Below are 21582 nucleotides of genomic sequence, written 5' to 3' on the forward strand. Positions count from 1 at the left end.
ACCGGAAATTAATAATGCTTAAAATATTAGTCTGCTATTTTAGTTTACTCACTAAGTGAATCTTAATTTAGTTCAAAAATAGTCTCTTTAAGTATGACTTTAAATAAATAGACATTTATCCAGTGGATTAAGAGGTAAATAGGCATTTATTTATTCAGTAAATTAAGGACTAAAATAATAATCTTTCAAGTATTGTCTTTAAATTTTTTAAAATTGTGTTTATTGGATACAGAGAAGGGGGAGATAGAGAGGGAGAGAAAAAGATGCCTGCAGACCTACTTTGCTGCTAATGAAATTTCCCTTATTCAGGTGGGGACCACGGGCTTGAATCCCAGTCCTTGTACATGGTGATGTGTGTGCTCAACTGGGTACGCCACTGCCCAGCCCTTCAAGTGGTATTTTAAAAATTTGTTTATAAAATAAAAAATATAAACCAAACCATAGGATAGGAGGGGTAAAATTCCACACGTTTCCCACCACCAGAGTTCCATATCCCATCCCCTCCACTGGAAGCTTTCCTTTCTTTATCCCTCTGGGAGTTGGACCCAGGATCATTATGGGGTGTAGAAGGTGGAAGGTCTGGCTTCTCCAGTGGACATGGGTGTTGGCAGGTCAGTCCACACTCCTAGACTGTTTCTGTCTTTCCCTAGTGGGGCTGGGTTCTGGAGAGATGCGGTCCCAGGGTACATTGGTGAGGTCATCTGCCTGGGGGAGTCAGGTTGGTGTAGTGGTAGCATTTGCAACTTGGTGTCTGAAAAAGCAATAAGATATAAAGAAGAACAAATTGTTTTATAATCTGGAACCTAAAGGCAAGAATATAGCAGATGAGATCTGGGGTTTCATTCTGGAAAAAGGTCTTTTTTAAAGATATATTCTGTCATTCAATCTCCAGGTATATAACTGGGCACTGTCTAGTAATCATAATTGCAAATCATATTTAAAAGCCTCCAACAAGTCTTCTCCAGGTAGAGTGGCCACATAGACTTCCATTTTCCCCAGGATACTCCTGCTTTCTTCCCATTGTCCAGGGTCAGTGTCAGTCAAGAACAGTAGTGCCTTTTACTTTCAAAAATGTCTTGGTCTCATGAATAACATATATAGTCTTTCTAAACCCACTTAACCCATTGCATAAGTGATCAGCAAACAAATATTTAAAGAAAATAGAAGTTTTTGACGGGTCAACAAATATCCACTGGTAATTTTCTCGGTTAGACATGTAGCTCTGATTGCACATTCTAATCACATTTGAGGAAATTTATTGGGGGTCGGGCGGTAGTGCAGCAGGTTAAATGCAAATGGCACAAAGCCTAAAGGCCGGCATACGGATCCCAGTTTGAGCCCCCGGCTCCCCACCTGCAGGGGAGCTGCTTCACAGGTGGTGAAGCAGGTCTGCAGGTGTCTGTCTTTCTCTCCCCCCTCTGTCTTCCCCTCCTCTCTCCATTTCTCTCTGTCCTATGCAACAACAATGATATCAATAACAACAATAATAACCACAACAATGATAAAAAAAAAACAACCCTCTCAAGGTGTGACACATGCATCAGTATTTTCTTTGGTTTTAATTTTTTAAAATTATCTTTATTTACTGGATAGAGACAGCCAGAAATCTAGAGGGAAGAGGGAGGCAGAGGGAAAGAGATAGAAAGATACCTGCAGCACTGCAGGGAGACAGAGAGACACCTGCAGCACTGCTTCACCGCTTGTGAAACTTTCCCCCTGTAGGTGGGGACCGGGGGCTTGAACCTGGGTCCTTGCGCACTGTAACATGTGCACTCAGGTGTGCCCCATAAGAATTTTTTAAAGGCATTACAGATAATTCACATAATTTCTACATGAACTCAATGTTAAAAACGACTGTATTATATGGTTTATGCATTGAATCTAACTTCCTTTTCAGGACTATTTAGAGATTTTATTTTTTTACTTAGCACATTTAGCTAATGTAATTTTTAAGTTCAAATTTTATACTTATTAATTCAAATATTAAGTATAAAGTAGATGAAACCAGTGAATGCTATTTGAACCATTTACTATAAGTATATGATCCAATAACTCAGTGCTCAAATTAGTTATGAGGATGACTATTGGGCCAATTATTGGTGTCTTGTTCTTTCTGTCAACTTAATTGGAGTGGTCAATTTGTAGCTTGGAACTTAGCCTGTAAGTAGATAATTCATTTAATCTTTTTTGTATATAGTAATTATCAAGATGAATATTGTCTAGGAAACTGTTGGTGTTTATAAGAAATTTGGTATATTCAGGTGGTTTATAGTAATCTTGACAGTAATACAAGAGTGATATATCCTAGAAATGAATGTGATGGTTCATCCTAAGAGAAGAGCTGTTATTAAACTGTAGGAGTGAAATCTATGAGTTTACAAAGGAGTTTTTGGGTTTCTGACTATGGGGGTCAAAAAGGACCTGGTGACTTACATGTAGGCATTTTCTGTAGTAGCCCAAGGGCAGAACTCTTTACCAGAGACCCTACATTGATTGCATTCAGATGGGGGTAATTCTGTCACTGTTTCACCTCCATGCAAAAATTAAGTATTTCAGAAGAATGTTACAAAACATTCACAAAATTTTATTTGTTTTGTTTTACCAGAGCACTGCTCAGCTCTGGTTTATGATGGTGCTGGGGATTCAACCTGGAACTTAGGAGTCTTAGGCGAAAGTCTATTTGTATAGCATTATGCTGTCTCCCTAGCCCTCAATTTTTTATTGTGTAAAGTGTTATCATTAAATTTATTATTCAGAATCCCTGTAAATGACTACATTTATTCTGGATTTTTAAAAAAACAAATTACTGCTTCATCTTAGTTTGATTTAAAGATGAAATCTTCTACCCAATAATTACATTTTAAAGAAACTGACATATTACTGAAATTCTCCATAAGGTAGTCAAGGTCAATTTGTTTTACAAATTTTTTTAGAGTGGTTTATGTTCTATTATAAAATTCCCTCTGAGTCCTTGAAGTGAAAATATTTAGCTGCATTAAGATTAACATGACTTCAAAAAGGCATAGCATAAGCATTTGAAACATCTCCAAACTCAAGATAGTGTGCCATATGTTAAAGGGAATTTATCTTAATTCAAATATGCTTTTAAAAAGAAACGAACTTCTTTGAAGAATTTACTTTAGCACAAGATACTTTGAGAAGATCAGGTTTACCTAAAGCATATAGGAATAAGCTGCGTTTGGCTTCTTTCACATGTGACCTGTTATTGATGTAATCAAATACACAGACCTAAGGATGACTTACTGGATGCAGAGATTTTGAAAATAAGCGTATTTTTAAAATGACTACTAAGGAGGGCCAGGTGGTGGTGCACCTGGTTAAGTGCATAAGGTCCCATGCTGAAAGACTTGGGTTTGAGCCCCCCCTCTCCTCACCTGCAGGGGGGAGTGCTTCCTGAGCATTGAAGCAGATCTGCAGGTGTCTTTCTGTCTCTCTTCTGTATGTCTCCCTCTCCTCTTCAGTTTTTCTTTGTCCTGTCAAACAAAATAGAGGAAAGGAAAAAAAAAAAAACTACTATAGGGCAGAGTTCTCCCCTCCCCAAAGTAGGGGCTCAGACCAGCAGCACCAAGATTACTTGGGAAGACACTACAAATGTAAATTCTTTATCTCCCACAAGACTTACTGAATCAGATCTCTGGAATGCCGTCCAGAAAACTGTGCTTTTAGAAGCCCTCCAGCTGATTCTGATGAGCTATAGCTCAGACTTCTTTCTGGGACTGAAGTATGAGGCGAGTGAGAGAGAATGAAATTGTTTTGATGTAACTAGATGATCTAGAAACTTGACTAGTTTTACTCTGCTCCTTTAAGAATTTGTTTGTGGAATGTCTTTTGAGGACAGTACATGCCTATGGGTGGTTATAATTACTTATTGTTATAGGACTTATTGTTATAGAACAATGGGGTAATTTTTGTGAGTAAATTCATATGTAACTTGTGGACATCTGCTTCCTTTTGCTTAGTTTCTTTCTTTTTTTTTGAATTTTATCTCAATAAGAAAATGCAGGATTTTTTTTTTTTTGTCTTTCTTTCTTTTACTTTTTTTTTTTTTTTGCCTCCAGGGTTATTGCTGGGGTGCTGGGGCTCTGTGCCTGCACCACGAATCCACTGCTGCTGGAGGCTATTTTTTTCCCCTTTTGTTGCCCTTGTTGTTTTATCATTATTGTGGTTTGTATTTATTTATCTATTTTACCAGAGCACTGCTCAACTCTGGCTTTTTGTGGTGTGGGAGATTGAACCTGGGACTTTGGAGCCTTAGGCATGAGAATCTTTGCATAGCCATTATACTATCTACCCACACCTCGTATTTATGCTTTTATAAACATGGAAATTTATTGGGTAGTTCTTAAATGAGCACTCACAGGACTGGGCAGTACATTTTCTGTGTGTGTGTGTGTATGTGTTTCTCTACCTCTAATATGTTTTTCTTAGTTAAAGTAACACAGTAAATGGATAGTGTCTAGTACATAGGAAGCATATTGATGGCAAAATGACCAAGAATTCCTGCCTTGTGGAACTTTTTTTTAAAAATTTTTTTAGCAAATATCATATAGTATAAAGTCACCTTAAAAATAAATGCCATAGGGGGTAACTGGGTGGTGGCACACCTGGTTGAGCGCACATATTACAATTCACAAGGACCTGGGTTCAAGCCTCCCAGTCTCCACCTGCAGGGGGAAAGCTTCATGAGTGGTGAAGCAGGTCTGCAAATGTCTCTCTACCTCTCTCCCTATCTCCCTCTCCCCTGTTGATTTCTAGCTGTCTCTATCCAATAAATAAAGATAATAACTATTTTTAAAAAAGAGTAAGTAATTTAAAAAAAGTAAAAAAAATGAATGCCATAGGCCAAGAGATAGTTCATCAGCTAGGGTGTCTACCATGTGCAAGGTCTTGGTTTGAGCCCTGGTACCTGTACATGGGAAGTGAGGTGGTATGAGAAAGCCCTGGTTCTGTGGTGACTCTCTCCTTTTTTCTCTCTCTGCACTTGAGAAAACAGCCCAGAGTGGTGAAATTGTGTTGGCATGAGACTCTGGTTGGGGGGCGGGTGATGGATGACAAGAATACTTGGCTCTTATGCTATTGTTAGAGGTCCTTTGAGGATGAAAAATTTATTGCATGTCAGTCTTGGATTGTTTATAGAGGTAACAACATTGCCAATATTTCATTCTTGACTTGCAACTATGAGTCAAAGTTTCTTTTAAAAAAGTTATTTTAGTAAGAGAATGATACAGACTGAGCCCGAGCCATACTCAGCTCTGGTTTATGATGGTGCTGGGGATAAACCTGAGACCTTAGCACCTCAGATAATAACCATTTGCCATCATCCCCAGTGCTTCAGGCATGAAAGCCTCTCACATAACCTTTTGCTCTCTCTGCAGACCCTAGTCAGAGTTCCATTTAGTTATTGATCCATTACTAATTGCTTCTTTGGTCAGTGATATCAACTAACCATTTACATTTCTCTGGTCAATTCAGCAGTGGTACATCCAAAAGGATTCAAATGACTTCCAATAGGAATGCTACCCTGACAGCAGTCACTTTTGACCAGAGTTTCTCTAGGATGCTGCTTTCAGGACCAGTGATAAGAATGCTCAGTAGATGCGGGGCGGGCCGTAGCACAGCGGGCTGAGCACACATGGCATGAAGTACAAGGACTGGAGTAAGGATCCTGGTTCGAACACCCAGCTCCCAACCTGCAGGAGACATCACTTGTTGTTATAGCGGTAAAGTAGATCTGCAGGTGTCTATCTTTCCCCCTCTCTGTCTTCCCCTCCTCTTTTGATTTCTCTATGTCCTATATAACAACAGCAGCAATAACAACAACAGCAACAATAAACAACAAGGGCAAAAAAAAAAAGGGGGGGGGGAATAGCCTCCAGGAGCAGTGGATTTGTACTGCAGGCACCGAGCCCCAGCAATAACCCTGGAGGCAAAAAAAAAAAAAAAAAGAATGCTCAGTAGACACGTAGATGTGCTCTGTGTGTGGGGATGGAGCAAAGATCTAAAACTCTTGCTACCTTGATCTTCTTAAGGATTGACCCTTCCTCCCTCCCTTCCTTCTTTCCTCCTTCCTTCTTTTCTTTCATATTATTGAGGGTTTAATGGTTTACAGTATAGTTGTTGACACATGGCTGTAGTTTCTCCTCTCTCCATGGTGTGTCTCCAGAACACTCTCACGCCCAACTCTGGCCCTTTCCCACCATCAGTCATCAAGAGCTGTTTTCACCCTCCTCTCCCTCCTTGCCCAGAGTCCTTTGCTTTGTTTGGTGCAGTACACCTCACGCAGTCCAACCTTCACTTTGTGTTTTCCCTTTCTGTTCTTGTTTAAGTCCCACCTATAACTGGGATCATCTGGTATTTTGTCTTTCTCTTTTGGGTTTATCTCACTTAACACAATATCTTGCAGGTTTTTGCTCCAGGTCCCCTGCCTCCCTGGCCAGCGACAGTGAAGGGTCAATGGGGCCCCCTGGGAGATCTAGGGTGGCTCCATGTGACGGGGATGAAGTGCGCGGAGAGAGAATTGGACAGTCCGCTCCGGGAGAGCCTTAGAGAGTCTCCTCATTTATTGAGGGATTCAGACAAGCAGATATACCCGTAGTTCAGGGAGAAGATTGAGGTAACCATTAACCCAAGAACAATGCTACACAATGCATAGTTACTTCTTGACCTACAAAGTATTTGATCATAACTGGAAAGTTACCGTACAAGGCTTGGCCATGAGTTCACAACGCAATTTTCTCTGGGGGTAAATTACAGGCACTTTAGGGCAGAGGGGAAGGGAGCAGTTGAGCAAAACCAGGATATTTGTGGCGGTTTTCAAATTAGGCCAAATGCAATGTACAGTAATTCATGGCCTTTGTTTTAAGGGGGGGAGGTACTGAAAGGTAGCCCCAATCTAGAGAAGCTATCTGTCATTAGTTCAGGAGGTCAGGAGGGACCTGCCATTCTCTTGACCCAGAGGGGGGAGAGCTTGGGGTCTACCTGCTCAGACTCGCATGAAAACAATGGCCTGGACTTCCCTGACAGTGGGCCCACTTCCCAATAATATCTTCGAGTTCCAAGGATGGGCTTTCTATCCATCCCACGTGTGTGACTTTCAAAGTCATTAGAATTCCTGCTTTTGTGTTTGGGAGACAGCATAATGGTTCTTCAAAAGATCCTCATCCCTGAGGTGCCAGAGGTCCCAGGTTAAGTCCCCCAGCACCACCATAATCCAGAACTGAGAAGTGTTCTACCTGTTTCTCCTCTCTCTCTCCCCCACCCCATATCTCTCTTACTAAAATAAAGCAAATAAAATTTTAAAAAATCCTGCTTTTATATCATGACAGTGGTCGTGTGATTTTATCTTTGTGGCACACTTGCTGCTCTGTGATGATTTATCCACATATGGCAGGTCCACTAAGGACCTTAAATTCTGGGGTAGGTCTAGTAGGCCTCAACCCACTTTTTTTTTTTTTAAAGTTTATATATAAACTTTTAAAAAATTAGCTTTCTTCCCCCTTTTGTTGCTCTTTTTTGTTATTATTATTGTTGTTATTGATGTCATCATTGTTGAGTAGGATAGAAAGAAATGGGGAGATGGGGAAGATAGATAAACACCTACAGACCTACTTCACCGCCTGTGAAGCGACTCCCCTGCAGGTGGGGACCCGGGGGCTCGAACTGGGATCCTTACACAGTCATTGTGATTCATGCCATGTGGGCTTAACCCACTGCACTACCGTCTGAACCCCCCACACCTGTGTCTTTTTTAAGCACCTCTTGTTCTTTCCTCTGGGCATGGTCCACTGTTATTATTTTTATTTTTTAAATTTCATTAGTGATTTAGTATTGATTTACAAAATTACATGTCCACAGAAGTATAATTGCATACCATTCAGACCACCAGAGTTCTAAATCCCTAGTTGCTTTGTTGTAAGCTACTGCAGTTTTCCTAAAGTTGCAGATACGCGTTAACTATTATTATTACATCTATGTATATTTGTCTGTAATTGCCCCTCCTTTTTTTAGGTTCTGTTTTCTCTTCCATTCAAACTTAGTAAACCCCTATTACTACATCCAAATATCCCTCTCTTTTTCTTCTTCTCTCTGGGACTTGATAGAGCTGGAGTTCAGAGCCCTCTTATCCTCTTCCTCCTATCATTCCCCACTAGGAATATGGATCAAAATTCTTTTTGGGGTACAGAAGGTTTGCTTCTCTTCTGGACATGGCATTGTCAAGTTGATCCATACCCCCAGCTTCTTTCTATCTTTCCCTTGTGGGGTAGAGCTCTAGAGAGGTGAGGTTCCAGGCCACTTAGTGAGGTTGTCTGCCCAGAGAAGTCAGGATGGAATTATGGTAGCATCTTCAACTTAGTGTTTGGAAGGTGGTAGGACATAAAGTGAGACAAAATGGTTAATGAACAGGAACCAAACTGTAGAAACAGAGCAGATGAGATTAGGGAATCTTAGGGTGGAAGGAAGCTAGGAAGTCCATTTTAGGCATCTAGGGGCCCATGACTATGGTAGTTTTTGCTTGAGTTTGATAGCTAGGATGAAGTTGGATAGAGATATTGTCTGAAAAAAATGTTGTTAAAGTAGAGAAAAGGGCTAGAAAGTTGGATTAGGGTAGAGAGTAACTCCCATTCTTGAAAAAAAATCTATGAATGAAATTAACTATTGACCTCCAGCCACCTGACCCAGGGCCCATATACATATTTCTGTTTAGCACCAGAGCCTGTGGAACCTCTGAGTCCCCGTTGGTCTGAGCTCTCAGCTTATGGTCACAGCTAGGAACATTCAGACTGCACTCATTTCAGGACCAGTCTTCCTCGAGTGGCAGGGCAGGATGACCCAGCCTCCCTTCAGAGACTGAGGCAGTCCTTACCATCACTGCCTTCTGGTGAGAGCAAGGTCCTGGGAAGCCTGAAAAAGGGCCTATAATGACGTTTCTGATGGAGGTGACCAGTAATCTACTACCAATTATTTATTTCTTTTTTTGAAATTTTTTATTATCTTTATTTATTGGAGAGAAACAGACAGAAATCCAAAGGGAAGGGGAAGATAGAGAGGGAGAGACTTAGAGACACCTGCAGCACTGCTTCACCACTTTTGAAGCTTTCCTCCTGCAGTGGGGCCTGGGGCCTTGAACCCAGATCTTTGTGCATTGTAACATATACGTTCAACCAGGTGTGCCACCACCCGGCCCCCCATTGATTATTGATTTCAATCAGCAAATTCTTCTTTTTTGACTGGAGTTGAGATCATTGTTTCCATCACCTTGAGTACACTTTCCTTTTTCACGTAATCCTAGCAATAGTTCTTGTGTAGACTTTTTTTTTACATACTTTATTTATTACTTGTTATACAGAGACAGAAATTGAGAGGGGAAGGGAGAAGTAGAGACAGAAAGACACCTGTAGTGCGGTTTCTCTGATCACGAAGCTTCCCCCTTGTAGGTGGGGCCTGAGATCTTGAACTTGAGTCCTTGTGCATTGTAACATGTGCACTCACCTGAGTACACTACCACCTGGCCCCTTAGACTATCTTCAATTACTCTACTTCTGTGACATATTTATCTTCAGAGAAATTTTAAGAGACCTATACCATGAGTGAAGGCTACACAGAGGAAATGTCTAACTGGGAGAATAGTCCTCTTATGATAAAGGTAGTACTTCAGAGAGCCAGGCTAGAAGGTGGAAACTGGAAGGAAATTCCTTGACCAGGGTGTCCTAGGGTAGAGAATTGTTTTCCAACAGTGCAGTTCACAGAGAAAGGAGTTTTGCTTATCCTGTCCTAGCTGAGCCTGCTTTAACCAGTTAGATAGGAGCAGCTCTTCCCAAAGGCTTCCAGTGAACTCACTCAACTGAGTGGGAACCACAGCAGGTAAGGACACAATTCATTTTCCACTGGGATGTAGGCAAGAGAATAAAGAAGCTCTCAATGGAAGTAGCTAGTCTGCATTTTTTGTGTTATGCATGAACTGTATTGTAAAGTGTCTTGCTGCATGTTGTGTTTTTATATGCATCATCTGATCAGAGGAATTGGAGCTTTAACTGGGTAGTGCTTCTTTTTTTTATACAGTGGAGTTCCTTACCCACACACAAAGGTCCCAGACTGCATTCCTTCACAGCTGTGTTCCAGGGAGGGAGCCACTGTGCGACTTCTTGTATGCCCTTGCGTAGGGGTTGGCTTAGCAGGGTGACGAGCACAACTAGAGTTCATAACTTGCAGCTCTATGAAGTGAGGTGAGGCGGTAGAATTTTGGAGTTCGATGTCCACAATTGTACATGCCCAAGTGCTGTTCTGGTCTCTATAAATAAACAGATAAACAAACTTTTAAAAACAGGGAAAAATAGGCTCCTAGTATTTGTCTTTAGTGAAGAACAGAAGAAGGGAATGCCTATTCAGCTTCTTCATTCTATGGAATGACGAGTGTCGACTTGAACCAGTCCTTCTATTGACAGGTTCATTTTGTCCATATCTGTGTTCTGTCTCTTCCAGGATTTTTCCCACTCTGCAAGAACCATGGTAAAAGATATTTTTTTTGTAGATGTAAGGGAAGGGAATAATTTTAAATTTATTTTTATTTGTTTATCCCTTTTGTTGCCATTGTTTTATTGTTGTGGTTATTATTCTTGTTATTGATGTCGTCGTTGTTTTGTTAGATAGGACAGAGAGAAATGGGGAGAGAAGGGGAAGACAGAGAGGAGGAGAGAAAGATAGACACCTGCAGACCTGCTTCACCACTTGTGAAATGACTCCCCTGTAGGTGGGGAGCTGGGGGCTCAAACCGGGATCCTTACTCTGGTCCTTGTGCTTTGCACCACGTGCGCTTAACCCACTGTGCTACCGCCCAACTCCAGAGAAGGGAATAATTTACAACATGTCTCTTGCTTTGTTTTCAGGTCCAACCTGCTAGGAACACATGTATATACCTATAGGACTGTCTACATAATAGTTAATTTACAGATTTTTCAAACATCACACAAGTCAGCTTTGGGAGAGATCAAGATTCAATTCTATAGTACAATCCATGAGAATGATTTTTCTATTACATACACAATAGGGAAAAACATCTGTAAATGGGGAGAAAAGAACTTTATTTTCTGCCCTGAACCTGTCAACAATGTAAATGGATTATAAAGTGGTTTCTGTGAGTTTGGTATAATTGTGACAAAGGTTCTGAGCAGAACCTAGGATAGTTTTAGAACTACTGGTAAACTCAGAGATCACCTAAACCAACCATTTAAATTTTCCCACTAGGAATATTCACTGCGACGTATACATTTAAAAACTATTGGCAAGAAAATGATCCCAAATGAACATATTGAGTGTCAGTTCAGTTTTATTCATACTCTCAAAATATTCACTGGTTAGAGTAAGTTAAACACAATTTTCTTTATCAAATGCTACTTTAAAATATTTTCTCTAATGTTTCCTAAAGACAAAAGCCTAAGTTTTATTTTAATTTTTTTTATTATATTTATTTACTTATTGGATAGAGATAGCTAGAAATTGAGAGGAAGGGGAGATAGGGAGAGAGACAGAGAGACACCTGTGGATCTGCCTCACTACTTACGAAGCTTTCCCCCTGCAGATGGGGACTGGGGAATTGAACCCAGGTCCTTGCACATTGTAACGTGTGCTCATCAGATGTGCTTCCACCTGGCTCCAAAAGCCCAAGTTTTATTATGCAGATTTACAATCCAGTCTTTCAGCCATACTCATTCAGATAGCTTTGGAAACCTTTATTTATTTGTTTTTAAATATTTATTTATGAGAGGGATAAGAGGAGAAAGGACCAGACATCACTCTGGTACATGTGCTGCCGGGGATGGAATTCAGGACCTCATGCTTGATAGTCCAACCCTTTATCCACTGCGCTACTGCCTGCACCACTATTTATTTATTTTTATGCTCTGCCAAATTCAGTTTTAAGAAGCACCTACATAAAAGTGCCATACATCAAAACTATTTGAATTCAAAATGCTATTCCTCGAAGGAATCATGTTAGAAGTGGCAGTCAAGTTCTGATTGTTATACAAAACTCTGGATTTTTAGAATCTGTGATCTAGCTGTAGTCATATTCATTTATAATGAGCGAGACCCTGATACTATTTTAGTATTTGATTTTTTGTTTTGTTTTACAGTTTGGTACTTGATTAAATTAGGTGATGATGAGGCAGTCGAGAGAAATGTTTGGTGAAACTCCGTTGTTACTGTCTCATGGTCCTTCTTTCCTTCCTTTCTCTGTTTTTAACTCTGTCACTCCCTCTCTACCTCCTCTCCCCCTTGCTTCTCCCTTCCCTTCCCTTCCCTTCCCTTCCCTTCCCTTCCCTTCCCTTCCCTTCCCTTCCCTTCCCTTCCCTTCCCTTCCCTAACCTACCCTTCCCTACCCTTCCCTACCCTTCCCTTCCCTACCCTTCCCTTCCCTTCCCTTCCCTTCCCTTCCCTTCCCTTCCCTTCCCTTCCCTTCCCTTCCCTTCCCTTCCCTTCCCTTCCCTTCCCTTCCCTTCCCTTCCCTTCCCTTCCCTTCCCTTCCCTTCCCTTCCCTTCCCTTCCCTTCCCTTCCCTTCCCTTCCCTTCCCTTCCCTTCCCTTCCCTTTTCCTTCCTTCCTTCCTCCCTTCCTTTCTCTCTTTGGATACAAATAATCCTAGTATAATTATTTGCCATGATTAATCTGGTGTGTTTATCTTTTTCACAAATTGAGCAAATAACAGAGAAGAGAGGAAGAGGAAGATAAATTTAAATGATGCAACAAGGTAAGAACTGGGAAAGTGTAATGGCCTGGGAAGTGGCTCTGTAGCTAAAGTCTCAATTACGGACCTCAGTTATGAAATCCTGACTTTGATCCCTGCAGTCACCTGTACCAGAGTGATGATTTGGTTCTCTTTATATCTCTCTTTCATAAAATAAATAAGTATTAACAAATCTTTAAAAAAAGAAAGAATTGGGAAAGTGTAAGGACAGAAAATACTAAAAGGTTGCCGCCAGAGAGAGAATTTGGAGACACTTAAGAGATCAGCAAGCTAGCCACCAGGTGGCGCCATGATCTAAAGACAGCTTAGTTGCTTTCCAGGTTGGGCTGAACACTTGCTCTGGGTGCAGAGTTACCAGAGGGTGGCGGGAGGAAAATCTCAGTGTAAGTGATATTCTGGCTTCTCTCACATAAAATAAGTAAAATAAATCTCTTTCTAATTTTTATTTATAAAAAGGAAACACTGAATAAACCATAGGATAAGAGGGGTACAACTCCACACAATTCCCACCACCAGAACTGTGTACCTCATCCCCTCCTCTATTAGCTTCCCTATTCTTTATCCCTCTGGGAGTTTGGATGCAGGGACATTGTGGGATGCAGAGGGTGGAAGGTCTGGCTTCTGGAATTGCTTCCCCACTGAACATGGCGTTGACAGGTCGATCCATACTCTCAGGCTATCTCTCTCTTTCTCTAATGGGGCAGGGCTCTGGGGAATTGGGGCTCCAGGACACATTGGTGGGGTCATTGAGGAGGTCAGAGAAAAGATCTAGGGCACCAAAAGTGACTCCATTTTGGACACCCTCCGCCATGTTAGTAACTCAGCCCCACCCTGAGTTACTGGAAAAACCACAAAAAGTTCCACTCTGAACCCAACCAATCAGAGACAAGCAGGAACAGCCACTGACCCAAAACCAACTGTTCCTTGTTCCATGTAAACATGCCCACCTGTACCCACCCTGTGCTAACTATAAAAAGCTGAGATGAAAACTATTCGGGGTCGCAAGACTCCCCCTGCATGGAGGCTCTTGGGACCCAAGCCTTCTAGTAAAGTCTCTTTTACTTGCATGTGACTCTGGACTTCCTTGTGTGATTGGGACCCAAACCTCTGAGAGTAACAGTCATCTGTCCAGGGAAAAAGTTATCAGGGCTGGGTGGTGGAGCATCTGGTAGAGTGCACATGTTACCATGTGTGAGGACTTAGGCTCAAGCCTCTGGTTCCAAGTCAGCAGGGGGGACATTCACTAGGGGTGGGGCAGTGCTGCAGGTGTCTTTCCTCTCTGTCACTCACCCTCTATCAAACACAGAAAGGAGAAGGTGGCTACCAGTAAGAGTGGAATTGGGAAGGCATCGAGCCCCAGTGGTAACCCTCATGGCAAAAATAAATAAAATACAGTTGCTGGACTAGGGAGATAGTATAATGGATATGCAATAAAGATATTTATGCCTGAGGTTCAGAGTTTGATCCCAGGTTTGATCCCTCATACCACTAAAGACTAAAAGTAAATTTTAAAAAATGTATTTATTTATTTATTTAAGAAAGGAGACATTAACAAAACCATAGGACAAGAGGGGTACAGCTCCATACAATTCCCACAACCCGATCTCCACATCCCACCCCCTCCCCTGATAGCTTTCCCGTTCTCTATCCCTCTGGGAGCATGGACCCAGGGTCATTGAGGGTTGCAGAAGGTAGAAGGTCTGGCTTCTGTAATTGCTTCCCCGCTGAACATGGGCGTTGACTGGTCGGTCCATACTCCTAGTCTGCCTCTCTCTTTCCCTAATAGGGTGGGTCTCTGGGGAAGCAGAGCTCCAGGACATATTGGTGGGGTCGTCTGTTCAGGGAAGTCTGGTTGACATCATGCTGGCATCTGGAACCTGGGGCTGAAAGAGAGTCAACATACAAAGCCAAACAAATTGTTGAACAATCATGGACCTAAAGGCTGGAATAGTGCAGATGAAGTGTTGGGGGGGGTACTCCCTGCATGCTCTTGTGTACTTCTGCTTTCAGGTATATATTTTTCCCTGGCTTATGGGCATGTGTGAACATATGCTCTATCTCATGGGGCCAGGACTATATCTAGGTTTGGGGACTTTATTGGGGAGTGGACCACCTGGAATGGAATTAGAGAATACTATGAAAGGAAAGGTCTCACCCGAGTGATGAAGCTGAAGGGTTGTCATTCCACACCTGAAGTCTCTGGTCACAGTATGAAGTGAAGCATGTTGGGGTGGCACTCGTTGCGTTGATTAGGTTGCGATCCGCAGATGCAATATTATTTGATTTGAATTGAGAGAGAAGCATGCAGGAAAGTGGGTCACACCCTAAGGTTCTAGGACTGGGGGAAATATAGGCTCTATAGTGGAAATGTGAGGTTCCTGCTGTCTTAGGGTTCAAGAAGACAATGGTTAGTTATTGTTATCATCTCATTATTTGGTAATTAGGTTAACTTTGAAAATCCCTTTGTTAGGGTTTGCTGTAAAATACCCAGCATATTGTATATAGCTGTACTACCAGTTGCTTCTGTTCTCCCTGGTCTAGGCTTTTGAGAGAGTCAACATATCAAAGACTCAGCCTATGTATTAAAAAGACTCAGTCTGTGTTTTAAAAAGTTTGAGACATATGATCAGTTTTCCCCTCTTATATTAATTAAATAGTGGTTTATATGACTACACTTTAATAGGAGTGTACATAAACACCATTCCCACCACCAAAAGACTGTGTCCCATTCCACCCCCCCGCCCCCACCCCCCTCGCCCCGGTAAGCCTAATGTCCACCCTCCCCCTCACCACAGGGTTTTTACTTTGGTGCCCTACTCTCGATTTAATCAGATCCTGATTTTAGTTTCCCTTTGTGTTCTTCTTTCTCAACTTCTGTTGATGAGTGGGATCATCCCATACTCATCTTTATCTTTCTGACTTAGCTCACTTAACATAATTCCTTCTATTTCTGTCCAAGATGGGTCAGATAAGGTGGGTTCATTGTTCTTAATAGCTGCATAGTATTCCATTGTGTATATGTACCACAGCTTTCTCAGCCACGCATCTGCTGTTGGGCACCTGGGTTCTTCCATGTTCTCTAGCTTCGTTGCATATAGTTGTTCATAGAAGTCTCACATGATATGCTGAATTTTTGTGGTGTCTGTTGTGATATCTCCTCTTTCATTTATGATCTGATTTATTTGGGTCTTCTCCCTTTTTTATTTTGTGAGTCTGGCTAAAGGTTTGTCGATTTTGTTCATTCTTTCAAAAAACCAACATTTACTTTTGTTGATCTTTTGTATGGTTTTCTTATTTTCAATGTTATTTATTTCTGCCCTAACTTTAGTTATTTCTGTCCTTCTGGTTGCTTTAGGGTTCCTTTGTTGTTGTTCTTCTTCTAGGTCTTTTTTTTTTTTTTTTTCTTCTTCTAGGTCTTTAAGATGTGCAATCAAGCTGTTTATTTGTGCTTTTTCTTGTGTCCTAATGTGTGCTTGTGTTGGTATGAACTTCCCTCTCAGTACTGCCTTAGCTGTGTCCCAAATATTTTGATAGCTTGTGTCTTCATTTTCATTGGAGTCTCGAAATATTTTGATTTCTTCCTTTATTTCCTCTTTGACCCAGTAGTTGTTAAGGAGTGAACTGTTGAGCTTCCACATTTTGGGACTATTACCAATCTTTTGTTGATTGTTAAGTGTTAGTTTAATTCCACTGTGGTCTGAGAAGATGCTTGGGGTGATTTCAGTGCTCTTGAATTTGCTGATGCTGTCTTTGTGGCCTAACATATGGTCTATCCTTGAGAATGACCCATGTGACTTGAGTAAAATGTGTATTCCAGTTTCTTGGGATGCATGACTCTGAAAATGTCCAATAGTTCTAGTTTATCTATCTCCTCATTTAGCTCCCTTATGTCTTTATTGATTTTCTGCCTGGATGATCTCTCTCAAGTTGAGAGAGTGGGGTGTTGAAGTCCCCTACTATGACTGTGTTCCTGTTAATATATTGCTATAGCTCTTTCAGTAGAAGTTTGATGTATTTAGGTGGCTTCTCATTGGGTGCATAGATGTTAATAATTGTTAAGTCCTCTTGATTGACTAATCCTCTGAGTATTAAGTAGTGTCCATTTCTATCTTTTTAAATATTATCTATTTTAAAGCCAATCATGTCAGATATGAGACTAGCTGTTCCTGCCCTTTTTTGAGGGCCATTGGTCTGTATGATAGTTTTCTATCCTTTCACTTCTAGTCTGTGTTTGTCTTGTTGAGTTAGGTGGGTTTCCTGTAGACAGCATATTGTTTGGTTGTATTTTTTTTTTTTACATGCATAACATTCCCCAGATTCCCATTTAGCAATACAACCCCCACTATTTCATTCATCGTTTTTCATGGACCTGTATTCTCCCCACCCACCCACCCACCCCAGAGTCTTTTACTTTGGTGTAATACTCCAATTCCATTTCAGGTTCGACTTGTGTTTTCTTTTCTAATCTTGTTTTTCAACTTCGGCCTGAGAGTGAGATCATCCCATATTCATCCTTCTGTTTCTGACTTATTTCACTCAACATGATTTTTTCAAGGTCCATCCAAGATCGGCTGAAAACGGTGAAGTCACCATTTTTTACAGCTGAGTAGTATTCCATTGTGTATATATACCACAACTTGCTCAGCCACTCATCTGTTGTTGGACACCTGGGTTGCTTCCAGGTTTTGGCTATTACAAATTGTGCTGCCAAGAACATATGTGTACACAGATCTTTTTGGATGGATGTGTTGGGTTCCTTAGGATATATCCCCAGGAGGGGAATTGCAGGGTCATAGGGTAGGTCCATTTCTAGCCTTCTGAGAGTTCTCCAGACTGTTCTCCACAGAGGTTGGACCAATTGACATTCCCACCAGCAGTGCAGGAGGGTTCCTTTGACCCCACATCCTCTCCAGCATTTGCTGCTGTTACCTTTTCTGATGTGTGACATTCTCACAGGAGTGAAGTGATATCTCATTGTTGTCTTGATTTGCATTTCTCTGACAGAGACTTGGAGCATTTTTTCATGTGTTTCTCGGCCTTTTGGATCTCTTCTGTGGTGAATATTCTGTCCAATTCCTCCCCCCATTTTTGGATGGGGTTATTTGTTGTCTTGTTGTTGAGTCTGGTAAGCTCTTTATATATGTTGGTTATTAAACTCTTATCTGATGTATGGCATGTGAAGATCTTCTCCCATTCTGTGAGGGGTCTCTTGATTTGGGTAGTGGTTTCTTTTGCTGTGAAGAAGCTTTTTAATTTGATATAGTCCCATAGGTTTATACTTGCCTTAGTCTTCCTTGTAATTGGATTCGTTTCATCGAAAATGTCTTTAAAATTTATGCGGAAAAAAGTTCTTCCAATATTTTCCTCTAAGTATCTGATAGTTTCTGGTCTAACATCCAAGTCCTTGATCCACTTGGAATTTACTTTTGTATTTGGTGAAATACAGTGATTCAGCTTCATTCTTCTGCATGTTTCAACCCATTGTTTCCAACACCATTTGTTGAAGAGACTCTGCTTTCCCCATGTAATAGTCTGGGCCCCTTTGTCAAAGATTAGATGTCCATAGGTGTGGGGCCTCATTTCTGGGCTCTCAATTCTATTCCACTGGTCAGTGTGTCTGTTCATGTTCCAGTACCAAGCAGTTTTGATGACAATGGCCCTATAATATAGTTTGAGATCTGGCAGTGTGATGCCTCCAGTTCTGTTCTTTTTTCTCAAGATTGTTTTGGCAATTCTAGGTCTTTTCTGGTTCCAGATAAACATTTGTAGCATTTGTTCTATTCTCCTAAAAAATGTGCTTGGGATCTTGATGGGGATAGCATTAAATTTGTAGATGGCTCTGGGTAATATATTCATTTTGATGATGATAATTCTTCCAACCCATGAGCATGGAATATCTTTCCACTTCTTTGTGTCTTTTTCAATTTCTTTGAGTAGTGACTCATAATTTTCAGTATACAAGTCTTTCACTTCTTTGGTTAGGTTTATTCCTAGATATTTTATTGTTTTTGTTGCTATAGAAAAAGGAACTGATTTCTGGATTTCAATTTCTTCTAACTTAGTGTTTGCATAGAGGAATGCCACTGACTTTTGAATGTTAATTTTATAGCCTGACACATTACTGTATTGCCTGATGATTTCCAAAAGCTTCTTGCTAGATTCCTTAGGTTTTTCCATGTATACTATCATGTCATCTGCAAATAAGGAGAGTTTGACTTCTTCTCTTCCAATCTGTATGCCTTTAATTCCTTGCTCCTGCCTGATTGCTATGGCAAGAACTTCCAACACTATGTTGAATAGTAATGGTGATAGTGGGCAGCCCTGTCTAGTACCTGATCTGAGGGGAAATGCTTCCAGTTTTTCACCATTGAGTATGATGTTGGCTGTAGGTTTGCTATATATAGACTCCACTATCTTCAGGAATTTTCCATCTATTCCTATTTTTTGTAGTGTTTTGATCATAAAGGGATGTTGTATTTTGTCAAAGGCTTTCTCTGCATCTATTGATATGACCATGTGGTTTTTGGTCTTGCTTTTGTTGATGTGGTGGATCACATTGATTGATTTACGTTTATTAAACCAACCTTGCATGCCTGGGATAAACCCCACTTGGTCATGATGAACAATCTTTTTGATATACTGCTGTATCCGGTTGGCTAGAATTTTGTTCAATATTTTCGCATCTATGTTCATCAGAGATATTGGTCTGTAGTTTTCTTTTTTGGTTGTGTCCCTGTCTGCTTTTGGTATCAGGGTGATGTTGGCTTCATAGAAGCTGGCAGGGAGTATTCCAGTGTCTTCAATCTTCTGGAAGACTTTTAAAAGTAGAGGTATTAGTTCTTCTTTGAAAGTTTTGTAGAATTCATTTGTAAAACCATCTGGTCCAGGACTTTTATTTTTGGGGAGATTTTTGATAACTGTTTCAATTTCATTAGCTGTGATGGGCCTGTTCATGTTATCCATGTCCTCTTGACTTAGTTTTGGAAGTTGGTAGGTATCCAGGTAATCATTCATTTCTTCCAGGTTCTCTAGCTTGGTGGCATATAGTTGTTCATAGAAGCCTCGCATGATATGTTGAATTTCTGCAGTGTCTGTTGTGATTTCTCCTCTTTCATTTACTATCCGATTTATTTGGGTCTTCTCCCTTTTTTGTTTTGTGAGTCTGGCTAAAGGTTTGTCGATTTTGTTTACTCTTTCGAAGAACCAACATTTACTTTCATTGATCTTTTGTATGGTTTTCCTGTTCTCAATGTTATTTATTTCTGCCCTAACTTTAGTAATTTCTGTCCTTCTGGTTGCTTTAGGGTTCCTTTGTTGTTCTTCTTCTAGGTCTTTAAGATGTGCAATCAGGCTGTTTATTTGTGCCTTTTCTTGTTTCCTAATGTGTGCTTGTATAGCTATGAACTTCCCTCTTAGGACTGCTTTAGCTGTGTCCCAAATATTTTGATAGCTTGTGTCTTCATTTTCATTGAACTCTCGAAACATTTTGATTTCTTCCTTGATTTCCTCTTTGACCCAGAAGTTGTTAAGAAGTGTACTGTTGAGCTTCCACATTTTGGGACTGTTACTAATCTTTTGTTGATTGTTAAGTGTTAGTTTAATTCCACTGTGGTCTGAGAAGATGCTTGGGATGATTTCAGTGCTCTTGAATAGGCTGATGCTGTCTTTGTGGCCTAACATATGGTCTATCCTTGAGAATGATCCATGTGGATTTGAGTAAAATGTGTATTCCAGTTTCTTGGGATGAATGACTCTGAAAATGTCCAATAGTTCTAGTTTATCTATCTCTTCATTTAGCTCCCTTATGTCTTTACTGATTTTCTTCCTGGATGATCTGTCAAGTTGAGAGAGTGGGGTGTTGAAGTCCCCTACTATGATTGTGTTACTGTTAATATATTGCTGTAGCTCTTTCAGTAGAAGTTTGATGTATTTAGATGGCTTCTCATTGGGTGCATAGATGTTAATAATTGTTAAGTCCTCTTGATTGACTAATCCTCTGAGTATTAAGTAGTGTCCATTTCTATCTTTTTAAATATTATCTATTTTAAAGCCAATCATGTCAGATATGAGACTAGCTGTTCCTGCCCTTTTTTGAGGGCCATTGGTCTGTATGATAGTTTTCTATCCTTTCACTTCTGTGTTTGTCTTGTTGAGTTAGGTGGGTTTCCTGTAGACAGCATATTGTTGGGTTGTATTTTCTGATCCATCTTCATACTCTGTGTCTTTTAATAGGTGAATTCAGGCCATTGACATTTATTGATATCAAAGATTGAAGATATTTTAATGCCATTCTTGTAGAGTTTTAGAGTGTTCTGATATATGGCCTATTTATGGTGGTCTGACTTTTTATAGGAGACCTTTCAGAACTTCTTTCAGGGCAGGCTTGGTGATAGTTAATTCCTTCAACTGCTACTTGTCTGAGAAGGTTTTGATGCCTCTATCTAGTCTGAATGACAGTCTAGCAGGATACAGTATTCTTGGTTGAAAGCCTTTCTCATTGAGTACTCGATAGATATCTTGCCATTCTCTTCCGGCCTGTAGTGTTTGTATGGAGAAGTCTGCTGCTAATCTTAAGGGTTTTCCTCTGTAGGCGACTCTTTGTTTTTTCTCTTACAGCCTTCAGGATCCTTTCTTTATCCTATTCCTTTCCATTTTAAATATGATATGTCTTGGTGTTTTTAAGTCTGAGCTAATTCTGTTTGGGACTCTCTGGGCTTCTTGAACCTTTATTTCTTTGATGTTGTCTATACTAGAGAAGTTTTCAGCTATTATGGCCTGAAGAATGCTTTCTTCCTCTCCCTCTCTTTCTTCCTCTGGTAAGCC

General features: G+C 40.6%; 1 long non-coding RNA gene across 1 annotated transcript; it reads right to left on the reverse strand.

The window, feature by feature from the left end:
• Nucleotides 1-254: 254 nt before the first annotated feature.
• On the reverse strand, nt 255-4287 carry LOC132532674 (uncharacterized). The gene is made up of 3 exons (XR_009544581.1): nt 3644-4287; nt 3396-3494; nt 255-751 (listed from the first exon to the last, which is right to left on the reverse strand). It is a non-coding gene; the product is annotated as an uncharacterized LOC132532674 (long non-coding RNA).
• Nucleotides 4288-21582: the final 17295 nt, after the last annotated feature.

This window comes from Erinaceus europaeus, chromosome 14 (genome assembly GCF_950295315.1).
Source record: "Erinaceus europaeus chromosome 14, mEriEur2.1, whole genome shotgun sequence".
NCBI classification, from domain to species: domain Eukaryota; kingdom Metazoa; phylum Chordata; class Mammalia; order Eulipotyphla; family Erinaceidae; genus Erinaceus; species Erinaceus europaeus.